The sequence below is a fragment of the Triplophysa rosa genome, linkage group LG23, assembly GCF_024868665.1.
Source record: "Triplophysa rosa linkage group LG23, Trosa_1v2, whole genome shotgun sequence".
Lineage (NCBI taxonomy): Eukaryota > Metazoa > Chordata > Actinopteri > Cypriniformes > Nemacheilidae > Triplophysa > Triplophysa rosa.
The window spans coordinates 3,207,042-3,216,350 of NC_079912.1; the positions used below are offsets into that span (position 1 = coordinate 3,207,042).

Sequence of the window (9,309 nt, forward strand, 5' to 3'; positions counted from 1 at the left end):
GATCTTACCTTGATTGTTCGGTGTGTTCGTTCCACCACCCCCGACGACTGCGGGTGATAGGGTATATTATGGTGCCAATCTATGGCTAACGCTTTAGCCAATAGTTTGGTCACTTTCGATGTGAATGGCATGCCGTTGTCACTCTTGATAGTCATAGGAATGCCGAAGCGTGGAATTACTTTGTAAGAGCCATTTAGCTATATATTTGTTATGGTGTGTCCAGTAGGGGTCATTATTGGCTAATTGAAAGCACCAAATAGGTGGTAACCTTCCCTCAGGTGATAGGTGTTGCTGGGGGGAAGGTGCACACAATTTTTGACCGCTACGCTAGGCTGTTTGTACCACATATGTAAGTCTTTGTAAAGGTGAAAGACTGGTGGATTTATTGACTGTTTGTTTGGATTCTTGCTTACATGGAAATGAAGACCAGTAACTGTAAAATAAATCTACAACAATGAGCATTCTAACATCTTGTGTGGACATTCTAATTAAACGCAAGCCAAGCGTGCGCATACTAAATACAAGCACTGTCCAGCATCCCTCAGCTGCCTTATGTAAGACTTGGCGGCTATACATACTTCTTTCGACAGTATTTTCACTACCGATTTTGCATCCTCCTTCACACATGCAAAAACTTCAGGCCATTTTGAAAACCTATCGACGATAGTAAGCATGCATTTTAGATTTCCGACTGCTGGCATATGAGAAAAATCTATTTGAAGGCACTGAAAAGGCGCTTCTGGAAACGGTAACGCGTCGTGTGGCGTTTTTCTGTGAGGGTTTGTTTTGGCGCATATCAAACACGAGTCTGCAATTAGTTTGACCATTTTTGCTGTATCCTGTTGTAGCAAAGCTCAATAAAACGGGAAGGAAGGAGGCGGGAACCAGCGAACATTTCAACATTTTAATCCAAAATAAATAAACAATAAATAGCAGTAAAAACAGTCCGGCAGCCCCTCACGGACGACTGCCAGCCACACGAACATAAACAAAACTTAACACTTCCGGGCCCGGTCCTCTCTCGTCGGCAGTCCCATCGCTCATCCTCTTATGCTCCCGAGCTCCCCCGTGAGGCATGCGAGACCGGTGCGCGTATAGCTGATACTCATTATACTCATACACATTACCCGCCTTCCTGCCCCATGGCTTTTGTCCCGCCTTCCTCGCTACACCTGTATACAATACAGGCAATTAATCATCTGTGTAACTTTAGACGCGCTGTTGTGCGAAATACCTTGGTAATGTCTTATCAATACCACCAAAGACAGCTTTGGTAATGCGATTCTGCCGTTTTTATCTCTTATCAAACCATTAGCATCTGGGGCGCATCCATTTTCTGCCCAATGTTTCACATCTCCTTGTGTGGGTTGACTTTGTAAAATTTTCAAATCTATGTCAGCGCATGATACATGTGCAAGCATCATTGTTTCTACGTCCCTACTCTGCGCTCTCTGATAAGGGGAAAACTCTGCATGTTCCGTGGCCCATTTGGCCATTTCATCAGCATTTCTGTTGCCAACAGCGTCTGGTTCATCTCCTGATGCATGTCCCTTGACCTTCACTACAGCTAGTTCAGATGGCAACATTACAGCTTGTAATAAATCTCCCACCAATTCTGCATGTGATATTGGTTTGCCCTCAGATGTCTGAAAATTCCTTGTCTTGAACGACCCCGTACGCATATTTGCTATCCGTGTATATGGTGGTTCTTTTGCCTTTTGTTAACTCACAGGCTCTAGTTAATGCAATTATTTCTGCAGCCTGTGCTGAGTTATGGTTCAGGCGATTTGCCTCCACCCTCTCACCCTCCTGTGTCACAATGGCATATCCACACAGATACACTCCATCAGACGGTCTTGAACATGAGCCATCAATATATAAGTGCTCCCCCCCATCCAGGGGCGTATATTTCATATCGACCCTGGCCGAAGTGGATCACTCAATATCATTCATGCAATCATGAGGTACAGTTTCAGTTATCAATGTGGATAAGCCATACAGCGACTGAATTGCTGGGCTAGAAGCCGAAGTGGGTTTTATGGTTAAATTTTCCGTGGCTAGCAGTGTTGCTTCATAGCCAGACCTCCTTTGGGCCGTCATGTGCTGTGTCTTCAAATTATGAAAAATAACACCCACCTGGTGAGTGGTGTATAAAATCAAAGGATGTGATAAGACAATTTTCTCAGCCATTCTTACCATCTCCGCCGCCGCGGCCACAGCACGAAGGCATGCAGGCATACCATGGACTATCGGGTCTAATTGTTTGGACAAATAAGAAACAGGGCGTGGTTTGCCACCATGCTCTTGGGTCAAAACGCATTGCAACACCCATAGCCTCCCCCGCATACAAGTGAAACGGAGCCCCAATGCAGGAGCGCACATGATAGCAATCTTCAATGCATCAAAATGTTCTTCTGCTTCAGAAGTCCAGTTCAACGAGTCCCTCGGACCCATGCCATGTTGAATGAGACATCTTAGGCCTTTGGCAGTAAAGATCATGTTCCATGAAGATATTTTGTAAATTTCCTACCTTAAATTTATAAAAACTTTATTTTTGTGAGTGGATGGCCTGCCACAGTGCCCCTGATTAACAACTTCAAGGGCAATTTTCTCAATATTTTGATTTTTTTGCGCTCTCAGATTCCAGAGTTTTAAACAGTTGTACCTCAGCCAGATATTGTCCTTTTCTAACAACTCATATATCTATAGAAAGTTTATTTATTCAGCTTTCAGATTATGTAAAAATCTCAATTTCGAAAAATTGCCCCATAAGAGTGGTTTTGTTGTCCAGGGTCACATATAGTAGCAATGTCTGTCATTGTTGCCGGTTTAATAATAATTCTAGGACCCCCTTGGACCCACGCCATTGACAGCTGAGCTGCAGCGTGTAAAGGTTCTTTGTTTAACTCAGGAGGGGGAGGGAGTTGTGCACAAGAGGAAAAAGAAATCGATGAGGGATACTGTAACAAGATCACTAGAAGCAGGAAGGAAGAGGCTGGGATCGGGGTTGCTACTACTTGCACTTTTATTTATTCCGCTCGTCTTTACACGACGTTGCACCACTGGCGCTTCAACACACAGTCACTTTAAACACAGTCTCTATAATTGAAGATTATTCCACTCGTTCTCTCGTTGCTCTCTCCGGGTCCGTCTCAGCTGCCAGTGGTAGCTCAGGTCTCACTCGTTGGTATTTAAGCTTCCCCACGCCAGTTACTGGAATAGGACACAGGTGTTCGTCATTTGCACTCGCCCCACTCACTCAGCGCTCGTCTCCCAACACTCTCTCCCGCTGCAGTCCTCGCTGAACCACGCCCCCCCCCCCCCCCTTTTTTTGAATTTTTGAAATTTGAATTGGTCTGAGCATGAGTTTGGACAGAAATTACGGCTGTATCATAAGGTGGAGGTGTCTTTACGGTTGATGGCGCATCAATCGATATTTTGTTCAATTTATTAACACGCTCGGGACAGGGGTTCCATATTTTTTCCATTTTTTGGCCAAATTTCATACGATTCTCATATATATTTATAATCCCATTGGGGATCACCCCATCCAGTCTTAACCATGGATTTCATTAACTACATGAGTTCATGATTTTCCGGTCTAGTGGCAGGATCGTAACAGATCCGTTGTGTTTAGTGTAGAGAGAGACATGACATTGTTTGCTTTGACCTGTCGTGCTCTCTTTCTGGGTCTCGTCATTGGCCCCGCCCCCTCGTTCTCTCGTTCAGCTTTCCCTGAATGTTCCATTTCCCACACCTGTCCCTTGTTAATTATCCTTTGTTTGTCTCCCTATAAAATGCCCTCGTGTTCATTGTCCTGTGCTCGTTCGTTGTGCTTACCTGTGTGCTATTTGGCTGTGTTCTTGTGTATTGATGTCGTGCTTCTGTGCTTGTGAATCTATGACTATGTGAGTATTGCCTTGCGTTTACCTTATCTGACCTTGTCTCCTCCTGCCCTGCCCTGCCCTGCCTTGCGTTGTAACATTGTGTCGTGTTTAGTTTCTTAGTTATTTTTTGTCCTGCTGTTTTTGCCCCCACGTGGGAGGTACCATGGATTTCAAAAGAAAACCAAACTGGCGTGAGGAATAAGGGCTACTGCTTGCTGAATTAGTTGAACAGTGGAAATATATTATAAAAGGCAAGTTCAGCCAAACATTAACCAGCGCTGACAAGAAAAATCATGGGAGGACATCTCCAGACATTTAAACGCTTCACAAATTTCATCCACCCGGTCACCATCAGACTGTGAGAAGAAATGTTACAACATTCTCAGCAAAAGCCACAGTGAAATAGCTGCCTTCAAATCCAACATTTTGTGCAGTTATACTTAATTTCTTTCCCATTTGCATGCCTATGCCCTTTGCCATTAGCCCTACCTGTTTTACTTGTAGACTGTATTATAACTGATATTCGAACATAGGCGGAGGCCGCCAGGCAAACCACGGAGTACCCTTTGTGAGGTGATGCACCGCATATTTGGGGAGGACAATGCCGTTATCTCCGGAGTGGAGAGTAGCCAGGATCCTGCAGCAATGAAGCTCAAAATTCTATCACAAAGGTGAGGCTCAAATAATTTTTGGTTGACTCAAAACAATAACAACAATATTCAATGTTTTCAATATTTTTTTATTTTGTGTTTTACATTTTTTTTTAAATGTTTTATTTTTCAGTTATAATGAAGATGCAGGGGATTTGCTTGACCCAGCCAGTCTAAACACGGGCTCTCCGTATGCCACCACAAGCACCTCAAGTCAGGTATGCCCGGCGGTGGATGACAGCCCGGCAGAGGACCCACTCCCAGATGACCTGTAAGCACTGCGGAGAGAAAAACTAAAACTTCAAATTAAAGTATTGAGACTGCAACAGGAATACTACACTGTAGCACTGAAGAAAAAATACAATGACAAATAAAATGCCTTAGAAATAAACACTTGTTTGTATTAATACGTATTAATAATTATGTGTACCCAAAGTGAAGGTAAGTGAAAAGGTTGGCAAAGTGTTGTCTGAAGGCTGCCCCATCACATGGAGTTATGTTGCTCAGGTGACTGGTATCGCCAGCGTCTCCATCGTCATCATCCTCTTGTGGGGGTGGGATGTTGCGCCTTTGGCAAATATTATGCAGTATTGCACAAGCTATTGCACATGCTTTTTCAGGAGAGTATCCACCAAATTTCTGAGTGTAGAATGTGGAATCTACGCTTCCATTGGCCAATCCCTCTCTCTACAACATTTTTTGTGATATGATGAAGGGATACGAAATTAAAACCTTATTTATAGCCTATATTAGGATAGAGAGCTGTATTAATAAACTAAAAAAAACAATTGTGTATAAATAGCTTAAAATAAAGCCTACCTGTTGTAATTGAGTTGGGCTTCTGTCAGTTGCATATGGAAAGGGGTGAGCAGCCAACCTCGTAAAGGGTATCCTTTACCTCCTAGTAGATGACACCCTGGCGGCACAAAGTGCCTTTCAAACTGCTGCTTCAGGCCACTTTCATTCATTATCCGCACGTCATTGTGTAGACCCAGGCCATTTGGGTACCACATCAAAAATGTTGTAGTCTGCATCAAACATGACTTGTGTGTTGATGCTGTGGTACCTCATCCTGTTCACAAACATGCTCATTTATGCTGGGAGCAATGATCTTTATGTTGGTGTCATCAATTGCGCCTAGTACTCATGGGAAGCCGGCTATTTGCATAAATTGTGCTTGCTTCTGTTGGATTACGCGGAGTGTTGTTGAGAAGTCGACGAAACGTGTGACAAAGTGTGGAGCTGTAAGTGCCATAATTGTTTCCATGACAATTCGCTGACAAAGATCAAGTTGCTGACAAAGATGATGTCTGCTCTGTCCAAACGATACTGTTTAATTAACTGTTCATCATCAAACATTTCCAAAACATTCTTTCTTCTGAAAAACTCGTGAACGTCTCTGTCTCCTTAGTAGGGTTGCACGGTGCACCGGTGCTACGGTAGCATCGCGATGCTAAAGTTTCAATATACCCGTGATGCCTCTCTATTTTTGAAATGGTAGTATCGTAGTACCGTAGTTAATGTTGCATATGCGCATTAATATATTTGAACACTTACGTCTGCCTTTTTGTGGTGTTCATCTCCAAAATGAATGTGTGTTTTAAATGTCTCGGACCAGTTAATGATTCAAATTGGCAATTTGAATGAGTTGGTTAAATGGTTCACTAACTCAGTGGAAAATTGACGCCACCTACTGGCTGTTTTAGTTCTGCATTTAAAGTAAGCCTAATGTAACGGTAATAATTTTTGAATGTATTTTTCTGGGAGACTTTTATTTTGACAGCGGTTTTTTTGTGTGAGCGGAGACGCACAAAAAAGTCAGACAGTCGTGAGTTGGTGGAGAAGCCACACGGTACAGTTCGCTTGTGTTTTTGCATTAAATAACGTGGTGATTTACATTCACATAGTTGTTGCAGCACGCAAAAGTGCGGACCCTGATAGCAATAGACTTCGGGGCGGATCCGCCTTCAATTCGCCTGGTCCGCTGTACTCTCAGATTCAATTCGGCCACACGCACAGAATATGCCCCGCCTCCGCACAACGCACTGTCAACTCGCGGACTCGCAACTGACGCTGGGCGAATTCTCTGACCGAACGCGCCTTTTTTAAACCGTCACAGTCACTTAATCCATCTCCTCACACAGTGGAAACGCTGGAGCTGGCAGGTCGGTGAGAGACGGAACACGGTAAGAATAGTTAAAATATGCTTTATTTGTACAGTTACGTAGCCATTAACATTACCGTTGATTGCTTTGCTTGATGTTTTTAATTCTGAAGTGATTTTTGCAAGCCAAGTTTCAGCACATTGCTCTGTAAATTAATGAAACTTTTTGAGTAAAAGCTTTTTGGACGGAATGTCTTTATCTCTCTAGGAGGTGGGGTGATTCAATCGGATTTTAATCCAACCCTGAGCGCATGTTTTCTCCCTTTCCAGTAAAATAGCAGGCGAGATAAACTGATGTTAGGCCTAACGTTAACGTTACCTGTTTTTTTTACACTGAACTTCTGGTATAGTTTGAGTCTTTTGTTAATATTTTGACATATATTCTCCACCTCCCCATGTAATGTTGTTTCAGATAATTTTCATATCATATTAAATCTTAAAATACTGTGCGTGCGTGTGTGCGTGCTGCTGCGTGTGTGTGCGCTGGTGTGTTATCACTTGTATCAGTAAACTTTAGTTCTGGTAGACTTTATTTCAGTCATATTAAGATATTAAATCATATTAAGATACTTGCGGTGTGTTCTGTTGTGTGCTGCGTGCGTGTGTGTGTTGCGTCATGCGGCTGGTTGTGTGTGTGTGTGCGTGCGTGCGTGCTTGTGTGTGTTGTGTGTGTGTGTGTGTTCTGTTGCAGCTTACAGCTGCATTCAGCTAGCAGGCTGGTCTTGGAGTATTTCATCTTTTCCAAACAACCGAGTAAAGTAAGATTGATACTGTTTTAAACTTGATTTAGCCAGCTATTTTGTCAAAATACTAATAATGGTCCACACTACAGTTTTAACATGTAATAAATGTGCAGTTTCAAAAGATTATACCAATAATTTAAAGTTAAAAGTTTTTAGGTTTATAAACTACTTCGTAGTTTAAAAACCCACTTGTATCAGTAAACTTTAGTTCTGGTAGACTAATTATTTCATGTCATATTAAGATATTAAATCATATTAAGATACTGTGCGTGTGTGTTCTCTTGCAGTTTACAGCTCATTCAAGTGCCACTGGTCTGTTTTTGGAGAATTTCATCTTTAAGGTACGTATGTAAACTTTGCCTACAGACTTAAAAAGAACACGGAGGTTCACAACTCGCATGCAGTTCTGTTTATTAACGGCTAGAGCTCCAAAAGTTACATAGTGTACCTATAAATGTCAGATTGTACACTCTTGTTTTTAAAGACAGTGGTTATGTGTATCCTTAAAAAAAACTGGTATCTCCTATGTGATTTCATGAATTTGTTTAATGAAAATTTGCTTGTGTATCACAGGTGCTGTGAGAAAGAGCCATGTCTCCCGTGCCGCCACTGATGATGACATTACAAAACACGTAATACGGTGGTTCAACTTGGCAGCAGATAGGGGAAACTCAAGGAGCCGTCCCACTGTCAGCACCCAACAGTAGCTTTCGGTGTTTCACAGTTAACTTCTGTGTTTTGAAGTGTTCGTTTAACAGTTAAGTAGTAACAGTTGAGATAAAGTTTACTACTTTAAATAGTTTTGTTTCTATTCATCTTCAAAAAACCCAGTTTCCACACAAAAAAATAAGCAGTGCAACATTAATAAGAATAAATGTTTCTTGAGCTACATTAAAAAAGTGTTCTTTTTCATTAAATAAAAAATGTTCTTTGGACAATTTATGGTTGCATTTCATTTTCTGTAATACCTATTAATTGTATACATAAATAATTGTTACTGGCTAAAATGGCTGAATTTTGATTTACAAGTTTTGAATGATTTCATCATGTTTTATTAATAAAGGCAGGCATATTAAATATTATAGAGCAATCCAGTCTATCCAATGTCGGTCCATTGATTTGAAATATTTCTTTAGCTAGTTTTGGCCAGAATACTAGTTTTAAATGAGGGATCTGAAAGGTATCCGACAGAATGACCAGATCGGATCCGTGGCGGATCAGCTGCTTTATAAACGGGTCCTGATCGGATCCGTGGGGATCAGCTGCTTTATAAACGGGTCCTGATCGGATCCGTGGCGGATCAGCTGCTTTATAAACGGGTCCTATGGATCCGTGGCGGATCAGCTCTTTATAAACGGGTCCTGATCGGATCCGTGGCGGATCAGCTGCTTTATCAGGGATACAGGGCGGGTCTGCCCCAGATCTGGTCCGGATCCGCAATCCTTATTTGTTCCGGATCCGCTGCGCTGTGCAAGTGGACTCCGTTCCGGACCCGTTTTGCGCATCCGTTCCGGAGCTTGGACACTTCCGGGGCGGATCCGTTCGGAGTCAGTTTGCTATCTGGAAGATCTTTTGCTTATCCGGGAGTTCGGTTTTGTACATCGGAAGATACAGACCGTGTTAGAGACTGGCTTTGGAGCAGAGAGGAGCTGCCAAGTCGAGAGTTTCGCTGAGAACGCTGTAATCTTCGCTGTAATACGACTTGGAGAGTTTCCGAACGAGGTTTGACATTTTTTTTCGTGTTACATGTGAACTGTGACCGACGCCGTGAAACGTAACCAGTAAGGGCACTTATTAGTGTGCTGGCGTATCGAACGTTGTGTTAAAAAGCTATTTTTGTATAGGACTTCTACGGAAGTTCGCTT

The 9,309-nt window shown here is 42.5% G+C and overlaps 1 long non-coding RNA gene across 1 annotated transcript; it reads left to right on the forward strand.

Annotated features, from left to right (window-relative positions):
- The first annotated feature begins 7,427 nt into the window (after positions 1-7,427).
- On the forward strand, positions 7,428-8,147 carry LOC130547375 (uncharacterized). The gene is made up of 3 exons (XR_008961874.1): positions 7,428-7,459; positions 7,732-7,785; positions 8,018-8,147. It is a non-coding gene; the product is annotated as an uncharacterized LOC130547375 (long non-coding RNA).
- The last annotated feature ends 1,162 nt before the right edge of the window (positions 8,148-9,309 follow it).